We start from the raw sequence: 14,376 nt of genomic DNA, 5'->3' as shown, positions 1-14,376 counted from the left end.
TTTCACAAAACTCTCCCCAGGAAATTTTATTTGGCAAATAATAATAACAAGATGGGCATTGAAAGAGCATACTAATGTATTATGTTTTAACTGCCCTGGCCAGGAAAAATTCCCAACAATACAATCAGGTCAAAATTAGGGATGCATTTTTTTTTCCCCCAATCACGCAGTCACATTGTGAAAGCTATATCATACAATCATCATCAAGAAACATGGCTACTGGAACACAGCTCTACATTTTCAGGCAGTTCCTTCTAGCCTCTCTATTAAGTCTTGAATAACAAGGTGATATCTACTTAATGTGTAAGGATAACCTCCAGGATAACCTCTCGACTCTGTTTGGAATCTCTCAGCCATTGACACTTTGTCTCATTTCACTCTTCCCCCCTTTGGTGGAGAAGGTTTTCTCAATTCCTTGATGCTGAGTCTCAGCTTATTCTAGGATTTCTGTCCCACATTGCCAGGAAGGTCCACACCCCTGGGAGTCATGACCCACATATACAGCGGGGAGGGTGGTGAGTTTGATAGTTGTATCGGCTGGAGAGAAAGGCCACATCTGAACAACAAATAGGCTCTCCTGGGAGTGACTCTTAGACCTAATTTTAAATAGGCTTAGCCTATTCTTTGTGGGGTTAAATTTCATATGAACAAACCCCCAGACTGGGGCTTATAGTTTTGGTTGTTCACACTGCTTGTAAGAATATCAAGAATTCAACTTAGGGAGGTTGAATTTTCCCCCATTCTCAACATTCCCCAAAGGGGACTTTACAAATACTTTTCCACTCACTGATCAAATCACTCTGGGATTCACTGGAGCATCACTCTGGACAAACCAACAAAATCTCATGTCCTACCCAAGGTTCCATGTACTTATGGTGTTCAACCAAGATATCAACATAAGTTATTAGGAAATGCACTAGTCAAAATATAAATTTTTGTACCAAATAAACATTTTTTACTTTAGTCTCACACATAAGTTGAAATTTTAAAATATTAATTACCATTTATTTTCAGTACCCTGCAGTAATTACATTGCTTTGTTCTTCCTCATGCAAAAACATTTTTTAAATTTGTATATTTAGTCACTATCATTATACACTCTAGGCGTTCCTAGATTATACCATTTCAATCTTTATTGTCTATCTTTCTGATTTCATTTATGTCCCCAGCCCTCCTCCCTCTATCATTCTCACATTCGGCTTCATTCAGTGTTTTAACATGATTATATTACAGTTAGGTAGTATTGTGCTGTCCATTTCTGAGTTTTAAATTCAATCCTGTTGCACAATCTGTATCCCTTCAGCTCCAATTACCCAATATCTTACCTATTTCTATCTCCTGATGGTTTCTGTTACCAACAAAATATTCCAAGTTTATTCACTAATGTCAGTTCATATCAGTGAGACCATACAGTATTTGTCCTTTTGTTTCTGGCTAATCATACTCAGCATAATGTCCTTAAGGTCCATCCATGTTGTTACATACTTCATAACTTTATTCTGTCTCACAGCTGCATAATATTCCATCGTATGTATATACCACAGTTTGTTTAGCCACTCATCTGTTGATGGACATTTTGACTGTTTCCATCTCTTTGCAATTCTAGGGGACACATTTTTGCAAGCACAATCATATATGTTTTTTCTGGAATTCAGTATTACAATTTATTAACAGAAATAAATTTAGGCTCTCGTATTTATTCAGTAGTTTACCTTGACATGTCATTTACTATGGCAACATTTGGCCTCTAGAATAGAGTATAAATTATTCACTCGACTCTTCTCTGGACACTTACTAGTGCAGTAAAAGGGAAAGAAATTCATCAGTTAAAAAATATAGTTATACAGAGTGTGGGAAATTATATGCCCAGGATAAGATGATAGAAATATTAAACAAAAACATCTTGAGGACAACAAAGCCAGGACCACCATCAAGGTAAGGCCCCCAAGCAGTCTGGATAAGCCTGGAAGACTACATATAGGGGTAATAATATAGCAATGTTCCTACCTGGGAAATTCTGAACTGGCCTCGTAAAGAGACGTGATGGGAAGAGTATGGTCTAAAGCCCAAAGTACACTTTTTCCTATGACCAGCAAAAGCCATCTCCTTTTTGCTATGCTCCTGTTCCCCTATCTTTCTACTTTACAAAAATGGTATAAAATTAATGAAGTAAGTCTTAACAAATTTAAAAAGATTGAAATCATACACAACACTTTCTCAGATCATAAAGGAATGAAGTTGGAAATCAATAATAGGCAGAGTGCCAGAAAATTCACAAACACATGGAGGCTCAACAACACAATCTTAAACAACCAGTGGGTCAAGGAAGAAATTACAAGAGAAATTAGTAAATATCTCGAGGTGAATGAAAATGAAAACACTACATATCAAAACTTATGGGATGCAGCAAAGGCAGTGCTAAGAGGGAAATTTATTGCCTTAAATGCCTATATCAAAAAAGAAGAAAGGGCAAAAATTCGGGAATTAACTGACCACTCAGAAGAACTGGAGAAAGAACAGCAAACTAACCCCAAAGCAAGAAAAAGGAAAGAAATAACAAAGATTAGAGCAGAAATAAATGAAATTGAGAACATGAAAACAATAGAGAAAATCAGTAAGACCAGAAGTTGGTTCTATGAGAAAATCAACAAGATTGATGGGCCCTTAGCAAGATTGACAAAAAGAAGAAGAGAGAGGATGCAAATAAATAAGATCAGAAATAGAAGAGGAGACATAACCACTGACCTCACAGAAATAAAGGAGGTAATAACAGGATACTATGAACAACTTTATGCTAATAAATACAACAATGTAGATGAAATGGACAAGTTCCTAGAAAGGCATGAACAACCAACTTTGACTCAAGAAGAAATAGATGACCTCAACAAACCAATCACAATAAAGAAATTGAATCAGTCATTCAAAAGCTTCCCAAAAAGAAAAGTCCAGGACCAGACGGCTTCACATGTGAATTCTACCAAACATTCCAGAAAGAATTAATACCAACCCTGCTCAAACTCTTCAAAAAAATTGAAGTGGAGGGAAAGCTACCTAATTCATTCTATGAAGCCAACATCACCCTCATACCAAAACCAGGCAAAGATATTACAAAAAAAGAAAACTACAGACCAAGCTCTCTAATGAATATAGATGCAAAAATCCTCAACAAAATTCTAGCAAACCAAATCCACCAACACATAAAAGAATTATACATCATGACCAAGTAGGATTCATCTCAGGTATGCAAGGATGGTTCAACATAAGAAAATCAATTAATGTAATACACCATATCAACAAATCAAAGCAGAAAAATCACATGATCATCTCAATTGATGCAGAGAAGGCATTTGACAAGATTCAACATCCGTTCCTGTTGACAACACTTCAAAAGGTAGGAATACAAGGGAACTTCCTTAAAATGATAAAGGGAATATATGAAAAACCCACAGCTAATATCATCCTTAATGGGGAAAAATTGAAAACTATCCCCCTAAGATCAGGAACAAGACAAGGATGTCCACTATCACCACTGTTATTCAACATCATTTTGGAAGTTCTAGCCAGAGCAATTAGACAAGAAAAAGAAATACAAGGCATCAAAATTGGAAAAGAAGAAGTAAAACTATCACTGTTTGCAGATGATATGATACTATACATCGAAAACCCTGAAAAATCCACAACAAAACTACTAGAGCTAATAAACGAGTACAGCAAAGTAGCAGGTTACAAGATCAACATTCAAAAATCTGTAGTGTTTCTATACACTAGCAATAAACAAGCTGAGGGGGAAATCAAGAAACAAATTCCATTTACAATTGCAACTAAATGAATAAAATACTTAGGAATAAATTTAACTAAAGAGACAAAAGACCTATACAAAGAAAACTACAAAGAACTGTTAAAAGAAATCACAGAAGACCTAAATAGATGGAAGGGCATACCATGTTCATGGATTGGAAGACTAAACATAGTTAAGATGTCAATTCTACCTAAATTGATTTACAGATTCAATGCAATACCAATCAAAATCCCAACAACTTATTTTTCAGAAATAGAAAAACCAATAACCAAATTTATCTGGAAGGGCAGGGTGCCCCGAATTGCTAAAAGTATCTTGAGGAAAAAAACGAAGCTGAAGGTCTCACGCTGCCTGACTTTAAGGCATATTATGAAGCCACAGTGGTCAAAACAGCATGGTATTGGCATAAAGATAGATATATCGACCAATGGAATCGAATAGAGTGCTCAGATATAGACCCTCTCATCTATGGACATTTGATCTTTGATAAGGCAGTCAAACCAACTCACCTGGGACAGAACAGTCTCTTCAATAAATGGTGCCTAGAGAACTAGATATCCATATGCAAAAGAATGAAAGAGGACCCGTATCTTACACCCTATACCAAAGTTAACTCAAAATGGATCAAAGACTAAACATTAGGTCTAAGACCATAAAACAGTTAGAGGAAAATGTAGGGAGATATCTTATGAAGCTTATAATTGGAGGCTGTTTTATGGACCTTACACCTAAAGCAAGAGCACTGAAGAAAGAAATAAATAAATGGGAGCTCCTCAAAATTAAGCACTTTTGTGCATCAAAGAACTTCATCAAGAAAGTAAAAAGACAGCCTACACAATGGGAGACAATATTTGGAAACGACATATCAGATAAAGGTCTAGTATCCAGAATTTATAAAGAGATTGTTCAACTCAACAACAGAAAGACAGCCAATCCAATTACAAAATGGGAAAAAGACTTGAACAGACACTTCTCAGAAGAGGAAATACAAATGGCCAAAAGGCACATGAAGAGATGCTCAATGTCCCTGGCCATTAGAGAAATGCAAATCAAAACCCCAATGAGATATCATCTCACACCCACCAGAATAGCCATTATCAACAAAACAGAAAATCACAAGTGCTAGAGAGGATGTGGAGAAAGAGGCACACTTATCCACTGTTGGTGGGAATGTCAAATGGTGCAACCACTGTGGAAAGCAGTTTGGCGGTTCCTCAAAAAGCTGAATATAGAATTGCCATATGACCCAGCAATACCATTGCTAGGTATCTACTCAGAGGACTTAAGGGCAAAGACACAAATGGACATTTGCACACCAATGTTTATAGCAGCATTATTTACGATTGCAAAGAGATGTAAACAGCCAAAATGTCCTTCAACAGACGAGTGGCTAAACAAACTGTGGTATATACATACGATGGAATATTATGCAGCTTTAAGACAGAATAAACTTATGAAGCATGTAATAACATGGATGGACCTAGAGAACATCATGCTGAGTGAGACTAGCCAAAAACTAAAGGAAAAATACTGTATGGTCCCACTGATGTGAACTGACGTTAGAGAATAAACTTGGAATATGTCATTGGTAACAGAGACCATCAGGAGTTAGAAATAGGGTAAGACAATGGGTAATTGGAGCTGAAGGGATACAGACTGTGCAACAGGACTGAAAACAAAAACTCAAAAATGGACAGCACAACACTACCTAATTGTAATGTAATTATGTTAAAACACTGAATGAAGCTGCATCTGAGCTATAGTTTTTTTTGTTTTTTGTTTTTTTGGATATATTTTTTTATTTTTATTTTTTTCTCTATATTATCATTTTATTTCTTTTTCTGTTGTCTTGCTATTTCTTTTTCTAAATCGGTGAAAATGTACTAAGAAATGATGATCATACATCTATGTGATGATATTAAGAATCACTGATTGCATATGTAGAATGGAATGATTTCTAAATGTTGTGTTAGTTAATTTTTTTTAATAAAAAAAAAAAGTTAGGCAGAGGGTGCAGAGGTAATCCAGCCATAGAGTTCTTGCCTGCCATGCTGGAGACCTGTTTCGCTGTCTGGCCCATGCATTTTCCAAAAAGCAAACAAAGTAAAAACAAACCAAAATTCAGCAAATGGTGCTGCAATAATGGGATACTCACATGGAAAAAGAATGAAATGTGTATAACTCGGCAGCATTAATCATATTTGTAATACCATGCTACCATCCATTAACACAACTTTTCATCATCTCAAACAGAAACTCTATACTCAGTAAGCAATAACTCACCATTACCCCTATCCCAAGACCCTGTCAACCTGTAATCAACTTTCTGTCTCTATGAATTTGCTTATTCTACATATTCTATGTAAGTAGAACCACACAATATTTGTCCTTGTGTGTATACCTTATTTTGCTTAACATAATGTCTTCAAGTTTCATCCGTGTTGTAGCATGTATCATAACTTCATTCTTTGTATTACACATATATTATAAAATCTATATAATAAATATAAATTATTTAATATGTATAGAATATATAATGTTAAATGTTTATATAATTAACATATACTATTTAATATTTATTATATAGTTATACACTGCATCATATATTTGTATTATAGAAATATATATTGTATATACCCTGTAAATTTTACAAAATGACTATATACTATTTAATATTTGTGTAAAAAGATTTATCATTTGTTATAGAATTATATAATTTTAAATGTGTATATTATATGTAGGATATTATATATAGAGTACATATATGTTTAATACATTATGATTCCATTTGAATACCCTAAGTTTTTGTTTGTACCTCTTTAACTTTTTAAAATTGGAAATGTACTTCACTTTTTCATTTTTTCTCTCCTAAGAGCTTCTGTGAAAGGTTTTATATCTTATTTAGTAATGATAATATTTTCCAAGGTGACATACTTTACAGTTTGCATGACTTTTTTCACTTAAATGAGTCATTTTTATTCTCAATCATTAATTTAACCTGATCCCATTCTCTTATACCCGTCTCTAATGATTTCCCTCTACATAGTTGTTAGGATTAAGTATGTAAGTATCTAAACATTTTTACACAAAATAATTTATGGTCTCTAGCACCTCAACTCTCAATCTTAAATACTCTCTACATATTAACTATTTCCCACTGTGTAAAGACTAGAAACCATAGCTATCACCACCACCCTAGCCCAACTGCTCCACTCACTCACTCCGTATAGCCCACTGTCTTACCTGGGTTTGACAGCAATTCAGTCAGTTTAAGGTTTTTGTCTACATTTCTGGCCTCACTCATTGCACCTCCAGTTTCCACGAGCAATCTAAACCAGTATCTAAGTCTTTTGTCAAACAATTTAGTGTAAAGGTTAAGATGTTGAAGCTGAGAGGAGAAAAAACCCTGGAACTGGTACTTTATGACTCTGAATATTGAGGTTATGCTTTTTAACTTGACTAATAGTGGAAGAGAAAGACAGAAAGAAATTTTCACCACGTGACATCTGGTAAAGATTTAAAAGAGAAGTCAAAACTGTAAATAGTAATATTCTGCAAGATTAAGTTCAGTTAAGAAAAGAAAGTAAAGACATATTTTACTTATTTAGTTTAGTCTTCTGTATCTTAAAGCAACTAGAATAAAAAACCTAAAATTGTGCAGTTGCAACCCATACCAAACTCTGAAATCTGTTCTATAACTAATTGTTATAATGTGCTTTGAATTTTTGTATATATATTATTTTTCACAAAAAAGAAAAAAAGTGGATTGTGATGATAAAAGCACTGCTATATATGATGATATTGTGAACCACTGATTATACACTTTGGATGATTACATGGTATCTATATAATATATAATATATATCAATAAAAATGTATCATTAAAAATAATGCAGGGCATCTTGTTAAAAAAAAATACTCAGAATTTTTAAGACATCTCCTTTGATGGGACGCTGTATTATGGCAGGCGTCTTGTGCCCTGTGTAACTGTCACTGAATGTAATGTGATTTTTTTGTTGTTGTTGATTTACAATTTACTACTTCTTTTTGGGGGGGCGCAGGCACTGAGAAGTGAACTCGTCTCTGGCATGGCAGGTGAGAACTCTGCCACTGAGTCACAGTCCCACTGCCCAACGATTTACTAATGACTGCTCATGCTCAGTGCATTTGCTTCTCAAAGGCGGTAATTTTCTCCATTTTTTAATCCTTAACAGTAGTTGCTCTGCTTAACCACTTTCATTCATTTCTTCCAGATCCTATTCAGGATGAATTGGAATGAAATAAACACCATTTCTCCTACCCTTGAATAAACATTTACATTTGGGATATTTAAACTCTGGCACTGGCCAGTCCAAAGAGTCTCTGGCCAGTAGCAAAGTGGCTTTATCTGAACTTTAATCCTGACATGAATTACCTTAATCCTGACATGATCAGCTTCATTCTCATCTCATCATTCTCATCTCTACATACCAGGTTATACATATATACAACAGCCTCTCAAAATCCAAAAAAAACAATTATCACTCCAGACTACATGTGACCACTAGAAGGTCTTACAATTGAGGCCTCTGTTTTCTTATAAGTATTTTCTAAATGAGACCATACAGTATTTGCTCTTCTGTTTCTGGCTTATTTTGTCTCACCAAATGTCCCACAGGTTCATTCACAATGTTGCATGTCTCCCACCTTGGTTCCTTCTTGTAACAGCACAGCATTCGATCATATATGTATACCATCCTTTACCAATATACTTCTCAGTCAGTGCATCCTTCAGCAACCTCCATTCATTGGGTAAGATGCCCTGCATTTTTATTTTGCACTTGGCCCCACATTGACGTAGCTGGTCCTATGTGTGAATGACATGTGTTCAGCCAGTAGGGTTTTCCACTAAAGCATTACAAATTATTTCATTCAGCTCAGTGACATCCTGCTAGTGGCTGCAGGAAAGCCAAGCCATGACTTTCGCTTCATCTTTGAAATTCTCATATGGTGGCAGATATAGTATTTCCCGAGAACAATAATTCAGAGTAAAAATTTATGAAACATTTACTGAGTCAGAAACAGTGGCAAGGGATTTTCAGGCTGTGATCTTACAACTAACTAGTGATGCTGGTATTATTAATACCCATTTTTCATGTGGAAACTAAATTCTGCTTAAGGGGCTTTGAAGGTGATAAGGGTCACAGGGTTAAGTCATGAAGTCCATGGTTTAGGTATGTGGCTTATAAAACTAGCTTAACAATAATAGGTCATGTAGGTTCACATTTTGACTCAAATTTCATTTGTGGGTCAGTTACACACATATAGTTTATCAAAATAATACCTTGCCTCTTACTTTCTAAATTTCTGGAGAAATTTAAATTTCTTTGTGAGAAAGTTAGCAGAAACTAAGCAAATAGGACCATCTTGCAATTTGAGGCATCTCTGCATTCCACAGCTATGGTTTGAGCACTACCTGTACCTGAAGCACCACCCTTGGTTCTGACCTACAGAAAGTGAACTAAGCATAGCCTCTGCCTTTAAGTTACTTTCCTAGTTAGAAATCCTGAACAAATGAAATTTAAGGCAAAAAAAACACATTCTTTGGCTTAAATAAGGTTGATACTTACTGAAAAATATATATATTAGTTCATCAATGAGCTGTACTTGTATGCACTTATAATGTAGTCTGAAAATATCTACAGTGAAATTCATAGCATTACAATAAAAAGTATTGAAAAACCCATCAATATGGACTTTAGCTTGCCACCATAAAATTGTTATACCAAACAGTCAGAAAAAAAATGAGTAAAAAATATGGATACAAAGTAAAACAATAATGGGTTTATAGCATCTTTCTTCATAATCACCCCAACTTGGAAACAACACAAATGCTCTTCAGCTGATAGAGTAAACAAACCATGGTGCACCCATGTTGTAATATTACTCAGCAATAAGTAAAAATGAAAGAAAGGACTATTGATACACAATACAAAATGGACTGAATCTCAGGTACACTGAGTTAAAAAAAAAGACTCACAAGTGACCTTCTATAGGATTCCATTCATATGACATTCCTCAAAGCAAAATCATAGGAAAAGAAAAAACGATCGGTGGTTGCCAAGGCTTCAGGGCAGGGGAAGGAAATGACTATCAGGAAACATGCGGGAATTTGAGAGGCAGGAGGGCTGGGTATAGAATAGTTTTATGTCTTAATTTTGATGGTGTTAACTTATAGAAATGTCCACCAAAAGCAAGAATTTTACTGAACATAAATTATATGTTTAAAAAAGTTCCTGCTGACTTTATTTCAATGCTATATTTCATTCATTTCAAATAGATCTCCCAACTAATAGGATCTCAGCTTGAATGGGGAAGGAGGACTGTCCAACTGGATGATTTTAAACAGTGTAAATGTCATTTTGAATTTGGCTTCATATAAAAGTCTTAGAGCGCACAGATGGTTCAGTGGTAGAATGCTCACCCTTCATATGGGAGACCCAGGTTCAATTCCTGGACCATACCCCGCCCCCTACCCCCTGAAAAAACTCAACTTTCATTCTTTCTTGTTCTACATTATAACAAAAAGGCCTCAAGAGACTCAGTATACAATGACTTTCATTTTTTTCATTGAAAATAAAGTAAGATGTAAAACTTAATTCAACAAATCGTTCATCTACCCCTCTAACATATCTTCTAAAATTCCTTATTTTCTCTTTTCCCCCCTATATCTAGCTCTTCCTATTAGCATTTATCCTTATATCATGTTCCACTTTCTCACTTGCTTACTTGTTTCTCTCATACATTTCTTATAGTGTATTCTCTTCCTATAGCCTTCAAAATTCATATACCTCCTTATATCATCTCCACTTAACACAATAGCACTCAAATTTCTAGTTGAAAATATAGTATTAAGAATTATCGCTCAGAAGAACAAAGTAATGAGCTATATCACTGATGTAATTTTTTCTCTTAGTTGCATGACTCATGAAACTTACTTGCTTTTCAAAACAAGCTTGTATTTTAAAAAATAAGTTTCAGAATTGCAACATATGACATTGCGACAGAATAAATGTGAGTCTCAGTTATGTAAGTCCTTGGCTGCACTAAAAAAAGAACTTCTTTTCCCTAAGTATAAACCCCATCTTCAGGGAATCCAATATCTTCTCTTCCCAAACAACAACAATAACAAAAACAGAAATATGGTGGGTGGAAAGGAAAGAAAAGGAAAACAAAAAAATATTTTTTTTCATCAAGCAGATGATAACGCATTCATAAAATGTCTCCTTTATACTAGACTGAAGTAAAAACATGCACTGATCATGTTGTTTCCCTCCTTCATTAAGTTTGGCATATACTGAAAAATGCTGAAGGATTTGTTGGTAGACAGGTTCACCTCCCTATTCCTACCCCAGAACCCCCACATTTCTTTTTAAATTACAAAGAATCTACACACCAGTTTTTGAGGGCAACTTTTGCTAGTGTGTATATTGCAATGTTGTTGGAGTCCCTGTGATTGCAGGGATATAAAGGGATATAAAGGGCCTGCTGTTTAACATAATAGTGTCATTTGACTGGGGTGGAAGTGGGAGGAACTTGGACAGAGGACTAACAATATGAATACAAAGAATATTGTTTTCTCATGCTCTTATAATTATGTAAGATAATTATATATATAATTATATATATTCACTGCATATTTCTTTTCTCGCAGAAATGTATAAATAACATGCAGAGTAATACACTAACTGATTTTACAATTAGATGCCTAGACTCCCACCCACCTTTGAGGCCAACAACCATATCCCTTTAAATGGAGATTGACTGTGAAGTGCTCAGTAGTCTGAAATCTAGTTTCTTTCGCACTTCCCTGGAAACAAAGCTCCCCCTCACCAACACCTTTTTATTTTTCAAAGTTCATCAGTTAGGCCCCAGATCTTCCCTTCTTGATGTTCTCTCTGAATTTAAGGCCAGTTTGTAATATTTCCAATGAAGCTTTTACAGTGGTCGTCTTTCTGTTTAGATGAACACTCTGCAATATATTTTTAAAGAAGTTAAAGTGTCAGAAAGTGAAAAAATGGAGGCTAAACTTTGAATTGTTTGCCTTAAACTTCCCTGTGACTCAATAAGTTTACAAAGTCAATTTCTACATAATCAGGCTGGATTACTAAAATGGGATTCTTTGGGAATGAGTGTATTGTAAGAAATTACCCTATTATAAATATTTCCAGTCACAACCATGTGTATGGGACAAAATATCTGCCTCTGAGAGAGAGAGAGAGAGAGAGCACACTCTAGAATAGTGGAGAGTAGATGACACTGAAAATGGAATGACCAAGAGTTTCACTAATCATCTTAATCTGGTTGAACTTCCTTTTTATTTAGGGAACTACAAAGAAATAGAGAATCACTGAGTCAGGCTGACACACTGCAGAGAAGGAACAAATCATGCTGATACCAGCAAGTCTGCTTATCTTCACTAGATAGGCCCATTCCTGCAGAATTATCTGTCCAAGTTGCAAAATTAATGAAACATAGCCCAAGGACATCCTAACCCTGGCAACTCATGCAGCTCACTCTTTGTCTCTGCCCCATTCTCCCAACCCTCCCTTTGTTTCTAGCAGCCATAGAAACTGTTTCCCCAAAGCTTTCTTTTTGGGCAGTCACCTTTGTTGCTGGTCCTCATTAATGTTACTTTAGTTCAATAAATTTCTTCTATACTTTGGTTTTCAGAGTTGTTTTCAACTAAATAATACAAAGTTAAGTAGATGCTAATCAAAATAAGTGAAATTGATAAATCCTTTAGTTTTATAAAAATACAAAGTTCCTTTACTTTATAAAGATCAACTCCAAAGTCTTCTGTCTCTTGTCAAGATGGAACAACAGGAAGAGATTTACTTCCTGCCTGAATCTTTAAAAAAATCCTTTTAAAGATAAAATATATTTAAAATGGTTTTCAAGACACTAACCATCAAGCAATGAAGGAAAATGGACTCTGGAAACAAAATAAGTGAGCCCCATACTTGCCCCAGCTTACAGACCTCAGAGAGTTTCAATGGCACAGCTTAAGAAGGGGAAATCCAAGCAAAGGCCAATGGAATTCCTTAGCTGAGGAGACAATGCTCAGAGATAAGAAAAACAAAGCTGCCAGAGTTCATAGGAAAGCATCAGAGAGGAGAAAAATGCAAGATGTAACTGGGAATTAAGGGTTAACACATAAATATAGTTACTGAATCATCGTCTGGATGCTTTCTTACTTTTTAATATATTGTTGAGTAGTCCAAAGCAAATACCTAAAATACTGAAGCTCACTGAATGGTAACTCAGCTGTATGCTAAATTTTTGATGTGGCCAGTAGCAAATATCTGTAACTACTGAAACTCATTAAACTGTAACCCAGATGCTTTGATGCTTTGATGATGATGCTTTACTGTATAACTATATAATCTTTACTTTGTAACTGTAAAGCCCCATGATAATTTGTGACTTGTCCCACTTGTACCCCCTTAGTCTTGCAACTTTGAAATCTTGTGATCTTGTAAGCATCCCCTTAATATTTATTAATGAAGGAACTTGAGTTCCTTCCTCATAGCTAAACCTCCCAAATTCCTATGCTATATTCCTAGATAAAGCTACTTCTAAATACCGTTGGCCTGCCTGACTTGTACAGTAGCTTAAACTATAAACCATGAGTGACTTATACCTTATTTTAACACTAAAAATAATACTCATCATCATGTTAAGGCTGCTGTTTCCTTACATGTGCTCTTTTTTTATTAATTAAAAAAATTAACTAACACAACATTTAGAAATCATTCCATTCTACATATACAATCAGTAATTCTTAATATCATCACATAGATGCATATTCATCATTTCTTAGTACATTTGCATCGATTTAGAAAAAGAAATAGAAAGACAACAGAAAAAGAAATAAAACGATAATAGAGAGAAAAAAAATTTTTTTTAATTTAAAAAAATAATAAAACAAAACTATACCTTAGATACAGCTTCATTCAGTGTTTTAACATAATTATACTACAATTAGGTAGTATTCTGCTGTCCATTTCTGAGTTTTTGTATTCAGTCTTGTTGCACAGTCTGTATCCCTTCAGCTCCAATTACGCATTATCTTACCCTATTTCTATCTCCTGATGGTCTCTGTTACCAATGACATATTCCAAGTTTATTCTCTAATGTCAGTACTTTGCTGTACTCATTTATTAGCTCTAGTAGTTTTGCTGTGGATTTTTCAGGGTTTTCGACATATAGTATCATATCATCTGCAAACAGTGATAGTTTTACTTCTTCCTTTCCAATTTTGATGCCTTGTATTTCTTTTTCTTGTCTAATTGCTCTGGCTAGAACCTCCAACATGATGTTGAATAATGGTGGTGAGAATGGACATCCTTGTCTTGTTCCTGATCTTAGGGGGAAAGTTTTCAATTTTTCCCCATTGAGGATGATATTAGCTGTGGGTTTTTCATATATTTTCTTTATCATTTTAAGGAGGTTCCCTTGTATACCTATCCTTTGAAGTATTCACACAGGAAAGGCTGTTGAATCTTGTCAAATGCCTTCTCTGCATCAATTGAGAT

The 14,376-nt window shown here is 34.9% G+C and overlaps 1 long non-coding RNA gene across 3 annotated transcripts in view; it reads right to left on the bottom strand.

The window, feature by feature from the left end:
* Nucleotides 1-7,217, bottom strand: part of LOC143691476 (uncharacterized) — an 80,131-nt gene extending 72,914 nt beyond the window's left edge. For all 3 annotated transcript variants that reach the window (XR_013179536.1, XR_013179538.1, XR_013179537.1), the window contains exon 1: nt 7,043-7,217. This is a non-coding gene — a long non-coding RNA (uncharacterized LOC143691476). The remainder of the gene's footprint in view (nt 1-7,042) is intronic.
* Between the last annotated feature and the right edge of the window lie 7,159 nt (nt 7,218-14,376).

This window comes from Tamandua tetradactyla, chromosome 7 (assembly GCF_023851605.1).
Source record: "Tamandua tetradactyla isolate mTamTet1 chromosome 7, mTamTet1.pri, whole genome shotgun sequence".
NCBI classification, from domain to species: Eukaryota; Metazoa; Chordata; class Mammalia; order Pilosa; family Myrmecophagidae; genus Tamandua; species Tamandua tetradactyla.
The sequence above is the reverse complement of the archived record's forward strand: the minus strand, read 5'-3'. Positions and strand labels throughout refer to the sequence as shown.